At 38.9% G+C, this 20,313-nt stretch overlaps 1 long non-coding RNA gene across 1 annotated transcript; it reads right to left on the bottom strand.

Moving 5' to 3' along the window:
- Window positions 1-19,563: 19,563 nt before the first annotated feature.
- Window positions 19,564-19,891, bottom strand: LOC128651735 (uncharacterized). Its single transcript, XR_008401175.1, has 2 exons — window positions 19,758-19,891; window positions 19,564-19,677 (listed from the first exon to the last, which is right to left on the bottom strand). It is a non-coding gene; the product is annotated as an uncharacterized LOC128651735 (long non-coding RNA).
- Between the last annotated feature and the right edge of the window lie 422 nt (window positions 19,892-20,313).

Raw genomic sequence — 20,313 nt, 5'->3', positions numbered from 1 at the left:
CTCTCTCTCTCTCTCTCTCTCTCTCTCTCTAACCCTCTGTGTGTGATTGTGTCTCTCTCTAACCCTCTGTGTATGATTGTGTCTCTCTCTCTTTTTCTCTCTCTCTCTCTAATCCTCTGTGTGTGATTGTGTCTCTTTCTCTCTCTCTTACCCTCTGTGTGTGATTGTGTCTCTCTCTTTCTCTCTCTCTCTCTAACCCTCTGTGTGTGATTGTGTCTCTCTCTATCTTTCTCTCTCTCTAACCCTCTGTGTGTGATTGTGTCTCTCACTCTAACCCTCTGTGTGTGATTGTGTCTCTCTCTCTTTCTCTCTCTCTCTAACCCTCTGTGTGTGATTGTGTCTCTCTCTCTTTCTCTCTCTCTCTAACCCTCTGTGTGTAATTGTGTCTCTCTCTCTCTTTCTCTAACCCTCTGTGTGTGATTGTGTCTCTCTCTTTCTCTCTCTCTAACCCTCTGTGTGTGATTGTGTCTCTTTCTCTCTCTCTCTCTCTCTCTCTCTCTCTCTCTCTCTCTCTCTCTCTCTAACCCTCTGTGTGTGATTGTGTCTCTCTCTAACCCTCTGTGTATGATTGTGTCTCTCTCTCTTTCTCTCTCTCTAATCCTCTGTGTGTGTGATTGTGTCTCTTTCTCTCTCTCTCTCTCTCTCTCTCTCTCTCTCTCTCTCTCTAACCCTCTGTGTATGATTGTGTCTCTCTCTATTTCTCTCTCTCTCTAACCCTCTGTGTGTGATTGTGTCTCTCTTTTTCTCTCTCTAACCCTCTGTGTTTGATTGTGTCTCTCTTTCTCTAACCCTCTGTATGTGATTGTGTCTCTCTCTTTCTCTCTCTGTGTGTGATTGTGTCTCTTTCTCTCTCTCTCTCTCTCTCTCTCTCTCTCTCTCTAACCCTCTGTGTGTGATTGTGTCTCTCTCTAACCCTCTGTGTATGATTGTGTCTCTCTTTCTCTCTCTCTAATCCTCTGTGTGTGATTGTGTGTCTCTCTCTCTTTCTCTCTCTAACCCTCTGTGTATGATTGTGTCTCTTTATCTTTCTCTCTCTCTAACCCTCTGTGTGTGATTGTGTCTCTCTCTTTCTCTCTCTCTCTAACCCTCTGTGTGTGATTGTGTCCCTCTCTTTCTCTCTCTCTTACCCTCTGTGTGTGATTGTGTCTCTCTCTTTCTCTCTCTCTCTCTAACCCTCTGTGTGTGATTGTGTCTCTCTCTATCTTTCTCTCTCTCTAATCCTCTGTGTGTGATTGTGTCTCTCACTCTAACCCTCTGTGTGTGATTGTGTGTCTCTCTCTCTTTCTCTCTCTCTCTAACCCTCTGTGTGTGATTGTGTCTCTCTCTCTTTCTCTCTCTCTCTAACCCTCTGTGTGTAATTGTGTCTCTCTCTCTTTCTCTCTTTCTCTAACCCTCTGTGTGTGATTGTGTCTCTCTCTTTCTCTCTCTCTAACCCTCTGTGTGTGATTGTGTGTCTCTCTCTCTCTCTCTAACCCTCTGTGTGTGATTGTGTCTCTCTCTAACCCTCTGTGTATGATTGTGTCTCTCTCTCTTTCTCTCTCTAATCCTCTGTGTGTGATTGTGTCTCTTTCTCTCTCTCTCTCTAACCCTCTGTGTATGATTGTGTCTCTCTCTATTTCTCTCTCTCTCTAACCCTCTGTGTGTGATTGTGTCTCTGTTAGGGGTAATATGAACCTGACGGCAGCCATCTTGTTCCTCGCAGCCATCTTGTTCCTCGCAGCCATTTTGTAATAATTAGAATTTATTATAGCAGTTATTATGTAGTGAGAAATATGCTGATGTTAGTAAAATTGTATTAGTATTACTGGCCTTGTAGAAGGTTCCTGGCAAGGCGCCTGGAAGTCTGTTATCTAGGTAAGATGGCCAAACGACCTTGCTTTAGGCTGAAATATGCGCACAGATATATTTTTGCTACTGTCATAAGAAACACTCCTTCATACTCCTCTTTTTCTCATGTATTTATGTAAGCTTCTTTTGTTCATGAAATATGGTACGAGATGACGTGGTTCAAACGTGTCATCCCATTAACCCTGTATGCTGTTACTGTACATTATAAGAACTGCTTGCACTGTTCAATAAACAGAATTGGCTTTCGATCATAATGCTGCGTGGTCTGAGTCATTCTAAGGGGCCCTTATCAGATAATCTACATATGCCTCAGGTGGTACACTAGGCCCCAGGCTTTGGCCTACACTGACACTTACCCCCCTGGGGGGGGGGGGACACCTAACAGTTTTGGGGTCAGGACAGTGGGATTCGCTGGGAGTAAGTATGAGTGCTTCTACCATGCTTTCTTTCTGTGAATTTGAACCTAAATTTAGTCTGGTAATAGGTGTTGATAATATATGATAAAGGGTTAAAGAGGTTCCTGTGGTTGAAGCACAGGTTTGCGGAGGTTATAGTCCTGCCGGCAGTTGTGATACCCCTCCAGACAGGTGTAGAGTCCTGTGCTGGGATACGACAGGTATTGTGAGTCCTGTCTGTGATAAGCGCGCAAGAAATATATGAATGCCAGTCGACGGGAGGATTTTTTAAGATAAGGTCCCCCGGGCAACTTGGCAGAGTGAGTGAGTCTCACGTGTGTTAAAGTTTCCCATATTCATTCCCATAATAGAGTTTTGTTACCCACCTGAAGCTCATGTTGATATCTGATGCTTGCTTTGCTTTGTTTGTGTTTTTGATGCTGTGCGTAGAAAATATTAAGTGGCTATGCATGTTATTATTGTGGCTATTATTGTATTGAGAAATGGGAACTGCTCATAGATAAGATTGCACAGAGAAAATTACATGTATAAGGTAAAAGAAAAGAAGAGTTAATAGTTTCTGCAAAAGACAGAAATATTTTTAAAACACTGTCAGTGAGTACTGCTGTGTGATTCATAGAAAAATCTCTGTGTTAAAGAATGTAGCAGGCAAAGAAGGGGGGCCACCACTGAGCGCGCACATAGATCAGAAAAAAAAAAAAAAAAGAAAAGAAACTGTTACAGCAGCTCCGTTTGTATAATGTGTGATGGTCTGTAGGTTCTCACTGTGGTATGCGTGTAACAGATTTGCTTTAAACCAAAAACAGAATGTATTATTTGAAAATGATTATCCCAATCCAGGCAAAAAATGGCCATTTTGCGTGGAATCGGAATGAAATACATTTTGAACTTGGTGACAGGATAATCTGGTAAATTTTATATGTATGTCGTACGCTATAAATTAGATGTTTTTCTGCGAAAGGAAAAAAGGGAGTGAATCTCTGGTATGCGAGATGAAATGAGCTTGTCTGCATCGCTGTAAAAATGTAACTGTTTCTTTCTGTTTCCCTGCTGGGAAATCAGACGTTTTAAGAAGATATTTTGTAATGTTATTTTATATACCTGTATTTCAAAGTCACCAGCATGTTTTAAGTATGTGGTATTCATATGCAGTTTTAGTTTTAAGTGATAATTGTTTTGCGGCATGTAAAGATATGATATTGTTTTTGCATGTGAAGTAACGGCTTTGAAAGTGGCTTTGAAAGTGCGATGGTGTGTGTGATTTTTTGTCACGCTCTGGTAAATATGAAACTGTTTCATATATGATTAATGGGTTAACGTATGTTGTATTTGTAAGGTCTGTGCACAGAGTTGGTGCACCTGACATATAGTTATAAGCTGTAACTGAAAATTTATCTAAAAGTGCGTCCGTTTTTGTTGCGAGTAAATTAATCTGCAGGTCATGCTACAGTACAGAGGTGAAATTTGTGGGGTAAATCATACAAGCAGCCTAAATTATGGTTAGGATATACATATGTAATTTACGTGATGAATGGTTAGTCCTTAAAGGGACAGTCCACTGTGACAAGGTGTTACTATTAATGTATTGTCCATGACTTGTTATACAAGCTGCATAGTATAACATATAGGAGAAATTGCATTTGCAAGTTTATTTGTATATAAATGAAGTAGCTGGCTTGATGCTTTCAAAACACAGTTGATTGCAATGGGTTGAATTTTAGATAATAATAATATCTCATTATCTTATATTTGTCTGTAAAATCAGAGCTCAGTGCGTAGACGGAGCAATAGAAAATTGTCATTTTATTATTTAAAGAACCAGTGCAATAACACTGTATTAGTAGTTTGCTAAATATATTTTAAGAGACCTTTCTTTGTATATATTTATTTAAATTTGCTGTTCAGATAGCAGATATTTCTTTTTGCAGCATAACTTAATTCTCTCTGTAATGCAAACTGAAGTGATAAGTTGACTACAATTTTAGTGTAGGGATCCGGGAGACTAGCGGACAGAAAAGAAAGAAAAAAAAAAAAAACGAGAAAAAAACAGAGGAGTGAAAATATTTAAAGGGATACAGGAAAACTGATATAACATCTGAGAATTTAAGGGAATATTTACAGAACAGACAATGAGGTTTACTGTAAGCCTAACACTAGTATATTTCACTGTGTTAGCAGTTTCAATTAAAGATTATTTTTTTAGTTTGGTTAAAATGTCCCTTTAACTAGCCTGCATCCCACTGTGAGTGCATTCTTATGCTGCTTATGCTTGTTTAGGCTATTTAATGAACGTCAGTATGCATTTTTTTTATTATAAGGATCATTGGGACTAATTTAAAGGGGAAATTGTATTAGTATTCTTTTTTAGAAAGCTTATTTTTGTGTTCCATACGGTTGTTATATTTGGCTGGACAACTGCAGAATGGTGAATATCAAATTATATACAACGTTAAATCCAATAATTTTGTTGTGGTTCAACTAATTAGCATTTATCAAGTTTTAGTGTGAATTTTATATTTTTAAGCAGTAAACAGTGTTTCTCCTTTAAGTAAAAATGAAACTTTGAGCTTGCCTCACTATCCTTGAGAAAGACTGATAACACTGTGCATGTTTTGGTTTTCTTGTTATAATAAAAAAAAGTTTCTCTGTTTGGCTTTGTTGCAGAGAGAACGATTTGCACTTTACATTTAAAGCGGCAGTACTGGTGTTCTATGTTATAAAAATGATAACTATAAATTGCTCACTACAAAGAAACAAGTATTTATATTATATTCTGTCACAGAATATAGCTTAAAAATTATAATTTTATTTCTGTGGCTGTCAAACTGTATCTCACAGATATTTCAGAACTCTTTGTTATTTGAAATAACCCCCACTGCGTTCAATAAATAAATGAGATATTATTTAATGAAGTGATTTCAGTGACACTTTAAAATATATATAGTTATTCGGTTATTAACCCCTTAACGACTGAGGACGTGCAGGGTACGTCCTCAGAAAAAAGGCAGTTAACGCCTGAGAACGTACCCTGCACGTCCTCAGTGTGGAAAGCAGCTGGAAGCGATCCTGCTCGCTTCCAGATGCTTTCCGGTTATTGCAGTGATGCCTCGATATGGAGGCATCCTGCAATAACCTTTGTAAGCCATCCGGTGCAGAGAGAGCCACTCTGTGGCCCTCTCTGCACCGGAGATCGGTGGCTTACTGCGTTGGTGGGTGGGAGCCGGACCGGGAGGCGGGTGGCGGCCATCGATGGCCCTGGCGATGTGAAGGGGGGCGGGATCGTGGGCGGGGGTGGCTGGGGGCGTGCACGGGAGGGTGGGGGCGGGCGCGTGCACGGGGAGGGAGCGGGTGGGAACCGCTACACTACAGAAAATGCTAAAATAAAAAATGTTAAAAATTTTTTAAAAAATTTAAAAAAAAAAATGATCAGCAAAGTGGTGGGGGTTTGTCTGTGTGTGGGGGGGAAGCTACACTACAGAAAAATAAAAACAATAAAAAAAAAAGCACTTTTTATTACAAACTGGGTACTGGCAGACAGCTGCCAGTACCCAAGATGGCCCCCAATAAGGCAGAGGGGAGGGTTAGAGAGCGGTTTTGGGGGGGGGGGATCAGGGAGGTTGGGGGCTAAGGGGGGGATCCTACACAGTAGCATATGTAAATATGCTAACAATTTTATTTTTTATTTTTTTTTAAAACCCTTTTATTTTAGTACTGGCAGACTTTCTGCCAGTACTTAAGATGGCGGGGACAATTGTGGGGTGGGGGAGGGAAGGGAGCTGTTTGGGAGGGATCAGGGGGTGGGATGTGTCAGATGGGAGGCTGATCTCTACACTAAAGCTAAAATTAACCCTGCAAGCTCCCTACAAACTCCCTAATTAACCCCTTCACTGCTAGCCATAATACACGTGTGAGGCGCAGCAGGATTTAGCGGCCTTCTAATTACCAGAAAGCAACTCCAAAGTCATATATGTCTGCTATTTCTGAACAAAGGGGATCCCAGACAAGCATTTACAACCATTTGTGCCATAATTGCACAAGCTGTTTGTAAATGATTTCAGTGAGAAACCTAAAATTGTGAAAAATGTTATGTTTTTTTTAATTTGATCGCATTTGGCGGTGAAATGGTGGCATGAAATATACCAAAATGTGCCTAGATCAATACTTGGGGTTGTCTACTACACTACACTAAAGCTAAAATTAACCCTACAAGCTCCCTAAAAGCTCCCTAATTAACCCCTTAACTGCTGGTCATAATACACTTGTGGTGCGCAGTGGCATTTAGCGGCCTTCTAATTACCAAAAAGCAACGCCAAAGCCATATATGTTTGCTATTTCTGAACAAAGGGGATCCCAGAGAAGAATTTACAACCATTTATGCCATAATTGCACAAGTTGTTTGTAAATAATTTCAGTGAGAAATCGAAAGTTTGTGAAAAAATGTGTGAAAAAGTGAACAATTTTTTGTATTTGATCGCATTTGGCGGTGAAATGGTGGTATGAAATATACCAAAATTGGCCTAGATCAATACTTTGGGATGTCTACTAAAAAAAAATATATACATGTCAATGGATATTCAGGTATTCCTGAAAGATATTAGTGTTCTAATGTAACTAGCGCTAATTTTGGAAAAAAGTGGTTTGGAAATAGCAAAGTGCTACTTGTATTTATGGCCCTATAACTTGCAAAAAAAGCAAAGAAGATGTAAACATTGGGTATTTCTAAACTCAGGACAAAATTTAGAAACTATTTAGCATGGGTGTTTTTTGGTGGTTTTAGATATGTAACAGATTTTGGGGGTCAAAGTTAGAAAAAGTGTGTTTTTTTCCATTTTTCCTCATATTTTATCATTTTTTTTATAGTAATTTATAAGATATGATGAAAATAATGGTATCTTTAGAAAGTCCATTTAATTGCGAGAAAAACGGTATATAATATGTGTGGGTACAGTAAATGAGTAAGAAGAAAATTACAGCTAAACACAAACACCGCAGAAATGTAAAAATCGCCTTGGTCCCAAACGGACAGAAAATGAAAAAGTGCTGTGGTCATTAAGGGGTTAACTAGTCTACCACTATTATTGCAATGACTTTGCTAAGCCGTGGTCTATAAGGTGTCTACAAATAAACACCCCTAAAACAAATGATGCACATTTTATCTGATTCTACTGCATTTATATAACTTGCTAATTTATCTGATCACAGTTTTAGTTTTATTTATATGGCTTACGTGTATTTTGTCTCTTGGGGTTGTAATGAGATTTATACAGCCTGTGATAAGAGGCAGTCCTCAAAGGCTTAAAAATTAGCATATGAGCCTACCTATGTTTGGTTTAATCTAGGAAGGTTGGTTAAAATTAAAAGTCCTATCTGAATAATGAAATTTTCATTTATCCTACAATGTCCTTTTAACAGTGGCTACCGTGGTTATCTGATCTTTCCCAAAGAAGCGCAATTTTATTTGTATAATCTGCAACTTAAGTTTCTTGTGCATCTGCCGTGCTGGTACATAGTGGATGTTTTTAATTGTTTGTAGTGTTCTGAGTTGTGCATTCCAGTGAATGTCAGAATATGTGTTGCATTTTAAGTTAATTGTGGTTGTTTGAAATTTGTGTCTCTTTTGTGACTACGTGTGGAAGCGTGCTGTATGGACAGCATAGTGAATAGTGAAGTGTATTTCATTTTTGCTTGCTATTGAGAATTGTCTCTGCATGAGTGGAGTGCATGATTTGCCGTTTAGTTTCTTGTTATCTTGTGTTTGCGTGTCACATGAGATGTTTCACGCAAACATGGGGGAAGTATTGATGAGTATTGATGAATTATATCGTTATGTAATGGGGGTGATTGCTTTTAGGAGGTGAACCTAAAACGTTTTGAATCTCCTCGTACAATGTTATTGTCTAACCACCAGCTGTGCCCTAAATTTCCTTGTCTTACCCCTATGCAGGGTGCACTACGTCCCTAGGATTGTCTAGAACTTTCCTTCATTGGGAATCTGGCCACGGAAAAGCATCTACCTTGCTGGCCACCCCGGTCGTAGCCTGTACACCCACACCCCACTTTTTTCCCCTCCCTGGTGGATTAGATCTTTTTATTGTCTTTCTGTGTTTTATTTTGCTCTCATATTTCAGATGCCTAAAATGTTTTATTTTTCTATTTGGTTCTTAACATATTTGTATTTGCAGGATGAGAGTATGCTGTCTTCAGAGATTGAAACACACTAACTGAATTATTTTTGAGTTTCCATATTTAGGTAAAATCTGTACAGGCAAAATTCCATAAGTGCACTCTTCAAAAGATTAAAGATTGAAAGCAAGTAAACCTTTAAAGAAAGAAAAGATAAAGATGAAAGACCTTTTGTCAAGCTTGTTTTAACCACCATACTGCAGTAAAGAAAAAAGTTACTGAACTATCTTTGGATCCATTCTTTGCTTTGCATGCTGGTACCAGCCCCAGAACTGGACTCTGGGTAATCCATGACTGTTTCCTCTGATGTGTGTCTTCAGGACATAAAGACTATCCTTCTCTGGACTGTGCCTTACCGCTCGATATGGAGGACCTGTTATGCTGTTACAGGGTCAACCAATTAAATTAGGGGAGTATTGTTTAACTCAATTCCTTATATTGCTTGTTTTGTATTCTCTTGTATTTGTTTTATTTTTTGATCATATTGGGTATAAGAAATCATATGCTTCATTGGTATTATTGCACATTGTAGTTTATGTGCGTAACAAAGTAACCCTTTAGATAAAGTAACTGTGAACTTCGCAGTATTGTACCCTATTGAATGGCCCACTGAGTATAAGAAAATATGTTTAAGGAAAATGCTGCAACATATCATAATATTTTAGACCCTTCACCCTTTAGAACATAAGGAGAACACGTCTAAGCTAGAAGTTTATAGTAAATATACAGAGAAATGTTTGTTCAGGGAATAGCATAATTATAGTTTATGAAAGCAAATGCATTTTTCCCTTTTATTAATTAGTATGGTATCTGCAAAGTGAATTTGGTCATTCCTGATGTTTGTCAAAGAGAGTAATTCTTACCATAAAGATGTGTTTACCTTTAAAAGAACTTGTAGTTTTAAATGATGTTCTGTTTGTATGCTTTCCTCATACAGGAGTGTGAGAGAATTTAGGTTGGAGAATTATAAACATTATAGATAGCAGCCATCCAGAATAAAGCAACACGAGGATCTTTTATTTTTAGAAGTTCAAAGTGACACTGTAAAGAAATTCATTTATTTTTATTGACTGTTTTTTTTTTTTTCCATTCTTACTACAGGGCAGGCCTTAGCATAAGTTTTAGCATAACCATTCAGGCCCTTGATGAAGTCTGACAGGTTTTCACTTGCTTAGTATTCATGCAGTATCATTTAAAAGTGTATAGGGAAGTTGTAAATTATTCTCTGAGGAATATCAATGTATTTAGTTTGTATTATATATCAACAATGTTTTGTTTGATTTTAAACGACATAGGATGACAGTGGCGTTTTTATTTGGACATAATTGTGATTGTATTGCGGTGTGTACTTATCCTGTACTGTTTCTGTTTGCTTCCTAGACTCCCTGTGACTCGAGTGTTTGCTTGCCATGGGTATCCACTGGTTGCCTTGTCTACCCCATGAACAAACCATCAGATTTCCAGTATCTCCCTGCGGAAGAACCATGGATAAGCACCCCTACTGCAAATGAACTGTTGGAGAACTGTATTATAGCAAAGTGTCAAGGTGCAGCGCTCTCAATGGACAAAGACTGTTCTTAAAGTGTTCAGAGGCCACCTAGAGACAGTTGTGCTGTTGCTATGTCATGCTTTACTGTGGAAAAGGAACTGTTGGACATATTGGGGGGTGCTAGCAATGCAGGTGGAGAGATAGAAGATGCAGCGTTGTTTGGGGGTAGATGGGGGGCTGGTTGGGTCTCTGTGCCGGTAGACCGGTAGTTTTGGGAAGGCTGGAAGATAGATGGAATGTATTGGAGGGACTGTACCTATATGCAGTGACAATTAGCCTATAAAAGTATCTCTTTAGTATTCTCACAGAGTTCTGTTACCATAATATAAGGCTTTACTAATTTTCTATGCCTGTCTATTTTTATGTTATTCTGTTAGAATAAAAGGATGGTATGTTAGGGGTAATATGAACCTGACGGCAGCCATCTTGTTCCTCGCAGCCATCTTGTTCCTCGCAGCCATTTTGTAATAATTAGAATTTATTATAGCAGTTATTATGTAGTGAGAAATATGCTGATGTTATTAAAATTGTATTAGTATTACTGGCCTTGTAGAAGGTTCCTGGCAAGGCGCCTGGAAGTCTGTTATCTAGGTAAGATGGCCAAACGACCTTGCTTTAGGCTGAAATATCCGCACAGATATATTTTTGCTACTGTCATAAGAAACACTCCTTCATACTCCTCTTTTTCTCATGTATTTATGTAAGCTTCTTTTGTTCATGAAATATGGTACGAGATGACGTGGTTCAAACGTGTCATCCCATTAACCCTGTATGCTGTTACTGTACACTATAAGAACTGCTTGCACTGTTCAATAAACAGAATTGGCTTTCGATCATAATGCTGCGTGGTCTGAGTCATTCTAAGGGGCCCTTATCAGATAATCTACATATGCCTCAGGTGGTACACTAGGCCCCAGGCTTTGGCCTGCACTGACACTTACCCCCCTGGGGGGGGGGACACCTAACAGTCTCTCTTTCTCTCTCTCTAACCCTCTGTGTGTGATTGTGTCTCTCTCTCTCTCTCTTTATTTCTCTCTCTCTAACCCTCTGTGTGTGATTGTATCTCTCTCTCTCACCCTCTGTGTGTGATTGTGTCTCTCTCTCTCTCTAACCCTCTGTGTATGATTGTGTGTCTCTCTCTCTTTCTCTCTCTCTAACCCTCTGTGTGTGATTGTGTCTCTCTTTCTCTCTCTAACCCTCTGTGTGTGATTGTCTCTCTCTCTCTCTTTCTCTCTAACCCTCTGTGTGTGATTGTGTCTCTCTTTCTCTCTCTAACCCTCTGTGTGTGATTGTGTCTCTCTCTCTTTCTCTCTCTCTAACCCCCTGTGTGTGATTGTGTCTCTCTCTCTTTCTCTCTAACCCTCTGTGTCTCTCTCCCTCTCCCCCCGAGTGCTTTTCTGTGTTTCTGTCTACCTTTTATTTATTTAATTAATGAATTGGTAGTGCCATCTGATGGTGTGGCTTTATTTAAAGGGGTGGGGTCAAGCACCCCACCATCTTTAAATTTCACCAGCCGCCACTGGATCAAGACATTTTTATATTTACTGAATAATGAAATAATCTATAAGCATAATTTGCAGCATTAAAGTAAAAAGTATGTTTTAAAAATATTTTAATGGGCATGGATTTCTAGATCTCATAATCAGAGCAAGCATTGTGTTATCTGGCAAGAGTTTCTGTTACAATCCTTTTAGACTAAAATCAGATGTTTACTAAGTTGACCAGTTTTCCAAGACACCATTTAAAGGGACATGAAACCCATATGAAACCCATATGCAAATTTAAATAACTTTCCAATTTACATCTAATATCTAATTTTCTTCATTCTTTTCATATCCTTTGTTGAAAATCATATCTAAATATGCTCAGTAGCTGCTGATTGGCGGCTGCACATAGATACCTCATGTGATTGGCTCACCCATGTGCATTGCTATTTATTCAACAAAGGATATCTAAAGAATGAAGGCGTATCTTAGCCACTGCCTCACCAGCCTCTAACGTCACTGCACGTCACTGCTTCCGAGGAGCCAAGCCCTGCGGCTCCCAGCTCCCACTAAACATACCTCCGACCCGAAGGAAGAGAACCTCCATCTACCCCTGAGGGGGAGAACAGAGGATCCAATAAGAGTTCCAAAGGACCACCAATAAGGGTTAGAAGAAACCTCAAAACGACTAAAGCGAACCCAAGGTTGCTACAAGCCCAGGGAAATGAACTCCCTAGAAGGACAAGGACCAGAGAGTAACTCCACACCCATGAAAGAGCGATCACGAGAAGAACAAAGGTCCACCCTCAGATCCATGACACAGCACCATATAACTTACGGTGTTCCAAGGAAGCCACAAGCTCCCCACTGTACCATAGTCTAACCGACACAACCGCAGCAAAGTTGACCCTAGGCGATCGTGGTACATGATCCCACAGAAAAAATGCTGAAAAAAGATCGGCAAGAACTCCCGTCCAGGAAGAATCCGGACCCTAGAAGAGCGTCCAATACCAGCAGCAAATGCAACCAGTGGAGGGATGGACACCAAGAACCCCCCAACCAAGGTAGGAGAACAGGATCAACTGAAAGTACACGGTCAAGACCCAACAGAGCAGACAGATCCCCGACCCCCCATGCCAAGGTAACGGACCCAGCCCAGAAGACTGGCAACGACCAAAGACAAAGAATACAAAATTCTCAGAACCAGACCTCAGGAAGAGAAAAGAGGGGTCTAAGAGGAAAACAAAACCCATGGGAGAACAACTCTGACCGTTATTTACATCTGGCATGCTACCACGAAGCCATGACAGAAAAACTATGTGCTCGGGTACCAGAACCTCTACACAGCTCCCTTCCCTAAAGAAGGAACACTCCCAAAAAGACCAGAGCGGGAGCGAGCTCCATTCAATTTAATGGCGGGACCGGGCACGCTGTGACTAGTGTTGCTGTGATGCGCTGAGGAAAAACCAGACCCGCTCAGTAGAGCATTCTGGAAAAATTAATTTTAAATAACAATCCTCTGCATTACTTTAATGTATAAATCTGCCACTAAGCTAATGTTATATAGTTCTGCACTATGTGCAGAATTATATAACATTAGTTTGTAAGTTTACTGCCCCTTTAATTCATCATTTAAAATGTTTCCATTTGGTGTTGTTCGCTGTCGACATATCAGTCTAGCAAGAGTTTCTTTTTTTGGTAGTGCTCCTCCTGCTTCAAGGGGGAAATTAGATGTGCAATTTTGTATTATGATTGATGTAACTTCCTCTGAATTTTTAGCAACTTCTTTTATTAAATTATAAAATTCTTGCTGCATCAGGTGTATGTGAATGATTTGATGCATCTTTTTCAATTATATCATTTATAGTATTTAGCCTTCCTCCACAAAAACCTTTTTTTTCACATCTCCAATATCTTACTTTTTTTTTTGTCTACAATGTATGCATAACCTTCATGTAACATTTTTTTCTTCCTCTTTTACATGTCTTTATGAACTCCATTTTTTTAATTTGATATGGTTTTCTTAATTTATTTATTTAAGTGTTTGTGTTATCTTTATTTCCTCAGTAGTGCACAATATATAGCAGAGGTATCTGTAAGACAGAAAAAATAGAGCGCACAACACATCTAAGTGTAATATTAAAAGTGTCACTTTATTTTCAAACAAGATAAAACGTATGCACTCACAAAGGTGCCCTCAAACATGTGAGGTATGTAACTGTAGTGGTTTAAAGATGACCGTCCTTTCCCAGCCGTCCAATCAGACAATCACACTTGGGCTAGTCCATTCCAGACTCTTTATCACAATCATAAGTCCCAAGAATGGTTGTAGAGTGTTCGTTATGCTGAAGTCTATCAACGGCTAACAAGGCCAGTATCACCAATACAAGTTAGAGGAGATAGTGTGTAACAGTGTACAGCTGATCTGTAAAAGAGCCGGCTCCAGTCCAGCCGTCACTGTGAAACACGCTCATGTCTCCTTGGTACAAACAATGAGCGTGGCCTAACGCATTTCGCGGGCTCCTCCCCACTTCGTTAGAGGCATGCCCATCCATCTTCAAAGCCTCCCCTTTATTATCATAAAAGTTCCTGTAAATCCACACTCATTGGATGAAATAGGTAGGTGTGTGCGGAAGGGGGTATGTCTCAACATCGGAAACTGAACATCTTGGCAACAAATAATATTGATACAAATTAAAGGGACAGTCAAGGCCCAAAAAGACTTTTATTTTTCAAATAGGGCATGTAATTTTAAACAACTTTCCAATTTACTTTTATCAACAATTTTGCTTTGTTCTCTTGGTATTCTAGTTGAGAGCAAACCTAGAAAGGCTCATATGATAATTTCTAAGCCCTTGAAGGCCGCCTCTAATCACATGCTTTTGTATTTGCTTTTCACAGCAGGGGAGAGTAGTTCAGGTAAACCATATAGATAGCATTGTGATCACGCCCGTGAGTTGTGGCAGACACTGCACTAATTGGCTAAACTGCAAGTCAATAGATAATAACTAAAAGTCATGTGATTAGGGGCGGTCAGAAGATGCTTAGATACAAGTTAGTCACAGAAGTAAAAAGTCTATTTCTATAACAGTGTTGGTTATGCAAAACTGGGGAATGGGTAATAAAGGGATTATCTATCTTTTTAAACAACAAAAATTCTGGTGTTAACTGTCCCTTTAAGAGCACATATAAATACATTGAATACAGCTCATAAAAACAAAATAGCAATACTTATTAATAAAAAAACACATGTGTGATAAAAAACATTAGCATAAAAATCTAACTAAAAAAAAAAATCTAACTAAAAAAAATGCATATCGCCACATACACGCTATTTCATGCGTGCTCTAATTAGGTGCGTTCATTTCATATTTCTAAAAAAATCAAAATCATATATAACATATTTAAACAGTCAATGTAAAAAAGCACACATGGTCAGAAAAATGAATAAATAACTCTTTGAGACACTAAAACCAATGTGGTTCATAATTACGTTTGGCAACACTTCATATTTGACAGGGCTTGCAATAAACAATTCATATATTATCCCCAAATAAATCACACAATACACTCAAGACATGTTTTACAAAGTGGTGGTTGTAAAAATAATTGGTTAACTAAAAATCCTTTAGCTTCAAGGATACTGTAATCCATCATCAACCAAATCTTACTTGCTAAATCAATCAGTTAAGACACTATAGAGGGGCTACACTCAATATAGACATGCATCTCTCTCTTCCTTTAGTGGTATATGCCGCATACCAATTTACATACTTGCATGCAATATGTGCATATATCATTCTAACAAATATGTGTAATTGTTTCTAAATACACTGGATGAAAAACCTAGTCCTCCCATCCTAGCTGGATACCAAAAAATAAGGTAGAGCCCTAGAAGAGCCACACATATAAACTAGCTAGACATCCAAAAAAGCTGCTAAATCTATATCTCGATTCAGACCCCCTAAACCCATAGAACCCAACCTATGAATCCAATAGGTTTCCTGCTGTCTTAGCCGTAATAGGCGGTCACTCCCCCTCAAAGCACTTTTCACATGCTAAATGGCTAACACTGGCAGGCCAGCGTCCAAGGGACACATTCCGAGAAGGTGTAACAACCCAAATAATTAAACTGAATTTGTAGTTCAAACAAACACATTTAGCTGAAGAAATGTCTGAGAAAAATAGTCTTTCAAAATATGGTGTATGTATCTTTAAATCATTTCTATTGTTTAACTGAAACACAATAGAAATGGTTACAAGAAGTTTTATGTATCGAGCTAGGGAAAGGAATAACATATGCTTAATGTTATCCTTAATTTCCCTTTTCTCATGTAAAGAAATTAATGAGTATGGCAGAAACATATATATATTATATAGGCAGAATGTAAAAGGTATTTGCGTAAAAAGTAACAAGTAAAAAATAGTGATGCAAAGGTATTCAAGTTCTCCAACTCAGTGTATAATGAAAGAGTGGAGATGCGGAACCTTCCGGTAACAAGCAGTGGAAGAAGTCTGAAAGAACTCACAGTTAGTTTGGCTACACGGTCCAGTAGTAGCAGGCTGAACGATCTCGGCGTCAGCGTGGAGGATGAGAGAGTGTTGGAGCGGCCGCCCGTGACGTCAGAGGAAGTTCCGTCAGGTAGGTTGCTGGAGATTTACCAGGATGCTACGATGCAGCACAACAGCAGAGAAAGTTTGCACAAAAAACGGAGACACTCAGAATTCACAGGCTAAGCTGAAATAGTAAGTAGGCAGACTGAAATTAGTCACAAGACTGGCAAAATGGATAATGTGGGGCTGAGTATTGACAGGAGTCAACCAGCTAATACCAAGCAATGAAGCTATAGGCTTCATTGCTTATAAAGGAAATAAGAAACGAAAATGAGGCTAGAACCATAGTTCAGATCTTAAAGGAACAGTACTGTGACAGAGGGCCCCCCAAAAATGAACCACTCCGTGGTTCAAGGACGTGGACGATCTGGATGACGTCTATGAAAAAGGGAGACCAAACGGGGTGCCGACAAATTAGCTGAAGGTTCCCAGGAATCATCGTCCGAAGAATAGCCCTTCCAACGGATCAAGTACTGCAATCTCCCAGAAACCAGCCTCGAGTCAAGGATACTTTGTACTTCAAATTCAGTATCCGGGACGAGTGGTGGTTGATGAGCGGAATCCGTCACAGAGCCTCTCAGAGCAATGTAGGGCTTCAATAAACTCACGTGAAAAGTTGGATGTAACTTATATTGAGAAGGTAACTCTAGAGTGACAGCATTCCTATTAACCACTTTAATGATGGGAAAAGGTCCGATATAAAATCTATTCAACTTCCTTGTTGGGGTTAACAATCGTAAATGTTTTGTTGATAACCATACCAAGTCACCAGGTGCATAGGTAGGTGATGGCCGTCTACGAAGATTATAATAGTTTTGTTGTCTGGTCTGAGCTGATTTAATATTATCAGTAAGAATGGAGAATGTTTCTGCAATGGTGTTGGTTGTATCTGTTACAACCGGACAAGCACTATCTATTTGAGTGTTGAGATGGAAAATGGGGTGAAAACCATAATTTGCAAAGAAAGGTGTTGTTTGAATAGATGTGTGATGGGAGTTATTGTGTGCAAACTCTGCTAATGGAAGTAGGGAGGACCAATCGTTCTGATGTTGTGTGACATAACACCTAAGGTATTCCTCTAACCATTGATTGGTTCTCTCACATTGCCCATTAGTCTGGGGGTGGTAAGCAGTACTCAACCTTCTTTCAATTTGTAGTGCATTACATAATTCCTTCCAGAGTCGAGATGTAAATTGCGTCCCCCTATCCGTAGTTATGGAAAGGGGTAACCCATGCAATTTTACAACATGTTGGATCAGTAGTTGGGCAGTTTCCAAAGATGTTGGCAGTTTATGGTAAGGAATGAAATGTGACATCTTGGTGAATAAATCTACTACCACCATAATCGTTTTGTTGTTATCTGATATTGGTAGTTCAACGATAAAATCAGTTGCAATGTGAGTCCATGGTTTTTCTGGGGCTGGTAATGAGAGTAAATATCAAATTGGTTTTTGTTTCTCTATTTTGCAGGTAGTGCAAGTTCGACAAGTCTGTATGTAGGTTCTTATGTCCTTTTGCATCTTTGGCCACCAGTACGATCTTTTTGTTATCTCGATGGTTTTATGAATTCCTGGGTGACCAGAGAGCTTATTGTCATGTAAACTTTTTAGTAAGGAAATTCTTCGAGATGGGGGTACATATAATCTGTTTGAGAAATAATATAAACCGTTGTTACGTTTTTCTAGCTTTTCCTTAGGAAAGGTTTTATCTAGGACTTGTTCCTTTTGGAGATTTTTATCCTCTTCATAAAGAATTCCTAGGGAGTTCTGTATACAATTTTCCGGAATAACAGTACCATGATGTTTAAAGTTGTTGGGTTTCTCAGGAAGTCTAGATAGTATATCTGCTTTTGAATTTTTGGATGCGGGTCTGAACGAAATGATATAAGAAAATCTGGAGAAGAACAGACTCCATCTAACTTGCCTGGAGGTGAGAGTTTTGTGGATTTTTAAGTATTGTAGATTTCTATGATCAGTAAAGATCTGGATTGGAATTGTTGTTCCCTCCAGGAGATGCCTCCAATGTTCTAATGCTGCTTTCATAGCTAGTAGCTCCTTCTCACCGACATGGTAATTAAGTTCAGAGGTGGTTAGGACGCGTGAGTAGAAAGCTATTGGATGCATACGTTCTTTTGGCGAAGATCGTTGGGATAAGATAGCTCCAATTGCATAATGAGATGCATCAACCTCCAATATGTATTGGAGATTTGGATCTGGGTATCTGAGAATTGGTGCTGTAGTGAAACTGGTTTTTAAGAACTGAAAACCCTGTTCAGTTTCTGGAGTCCACTGAAATGGCTTGTCAGCCTTGGTGAGATTTGTTAAGGGTTTAGTTATACCAGCAAAGTTTTTTTATAAATTTACAGTAAAAGTTTGAAAACCCTAGGAATTTTTGAATATCACGTTTATTCTTTGGTCTGGGCCAATCAAGAATAACCTGAATTTTGTTAGGTTCCATTGATATGCCATTTGGTGTTATATTATATCCTAAAAAGGTTATATTTTGTGTATGAAAAATACATTTTTCAAGCTTGGCATAAAGACTGTTTGCTTTTAATCTATGTAAGACTGCTCGGACATGTTTAATGTGATCCTGATAATTGGATGAATATATTAGAATGTCATCTAAATATATCACCATGGATGTGTCTAATAGATCCCTGAATATATCATTTATATATCTCTGAAAAGTGGCTGGGGCATTACACAGCCCAAAAGGCATGACTGTATATTCATACAGTCCATACCTTGTTCTAAATGCGGTTAGCCACTCATCACCTGGTCTTATTCGGATGAGATTATATGCCCCTCTTAAGTCGAGTTTTGTAAAGATGTTTGCTCCTTTAAGCCTTTCTATAAGTTCAGGGATCAGAGGTAATGGGTATCTGTCTTTGAGTGTTCTTTTATTTAATTCCCTGTAGTCTACTATCGGGCGTAACGTTTGATCTTTGTTACGAACAAAAAATATACCTGCTCCTGCCGGAGAGGTTGAGGGTCTTATGAACCCTTTTCTTAAGTTTTCATTTATATAAGTTTTCAGATTCTGAAGTTCTGGTTCTGAAAGGGGAAATATATGGTATATCAGATCCTGGTATAAGGTCTATTGGACAGTCATATGGACGATGGGGTGGCAGATTTTCTGCCTCTGTTTTACTGAAAACTTGTTTTAGATCGTGATACTCTATGGGAAGTTCTGATTCTGTAAGAGCTAGTAGTGGTATTTGTGGGTTGCATGTAGTCTTACAATAATCTGAATCAAAATTAAAAGTATTGGTTGTCCAATCAATCCTGGGTTGATGTGTCTGCAGCCACTGTAACCCCAACACAATATGAAAAATAGGGGACTGTAGCACATCAAAAGTAATGTATTCCCTGTGTGATGTATGAGTGGACACCAGGATTGGTACCGTTTGATGTGTTATTGGCCCATTTTCTAACTGTTTACCATCAATAAGACGAACCATTACAGGTTTGTTTTTTGCAATAAGGGGAATTTTATTTGATTTTACATAATCAATATCAATGTAACGGGAGAAAGCTCCGGAGTCTATGACAGCTTTAGAGTGGAGGAGATGGTGATCCCACTGCAACGAGATAGGGAGTAAACAGTTAGTTATTTCTGTATTGGGAGAAGTATTTACTGATCTGAGTATCACTGGCTTACCCTTTTTCTGCTTCTTGAGGGATGGGCAAGTTGTAACCTCATGATCTTTAGAACCACAATAGAGACATAGATGGTTTGTCCTTCTTCTTAACTTTTCCTCTGGGGTCAGGGGTCCTCTGATTACACCGATATCCATAGGTTCATCAGCAGAACGTTGTGTGTGTAATGATACTCTAGTATCTGTCAATTTTGTGTATGTGTCATGGGTAGATTTTTCTAACTTTCTTTCCCTGAGTCTGTGGTCAATTTTAATAGAGAGCTGCATTAATTGCTCTAGATCTTCTGGCAGATCAATTCTGGCAAATTCGTCTTTAATTGACTCTGAAAGACCAATTCTGAATTGATTTCTCAGGGTAATCTGGTTCCAACCTGAATCTTGCTGCCAAATTTTAAACTCCGAAATATAATCATCAACTGCCCTTTTTTGCTGTCTGAGAGACCTTAATTTGTTATCAGCTGTTAGCTGTTTGTGTGGATCTTCATACAGGGAAGAAAGGGCTTTAAAAAATTAATCAATGGAGTCAAGAATAGGATCATTACGTTCAAAAAGAGTATC

The sequence above is a fragment of the Bombina bombina genome, chromosome 3 (genome assembly GCF_027579735.1).
Source record: "Bombina bombina isolate aBomBom1 chromosome 3, aBomBom1.pri, whole genome shotgun sequence".
In the NCBI taxonomy this organism is placed as follows: domain Eukaryota; kingdom Metazoa; phylum Chordata; class Amphibia; order Anura; family Bombinatoridae; genus Bombina; species Bombina bombina.
This window is presented reverse-complemented; position numbering and strand designations above follow the sequence as displayed.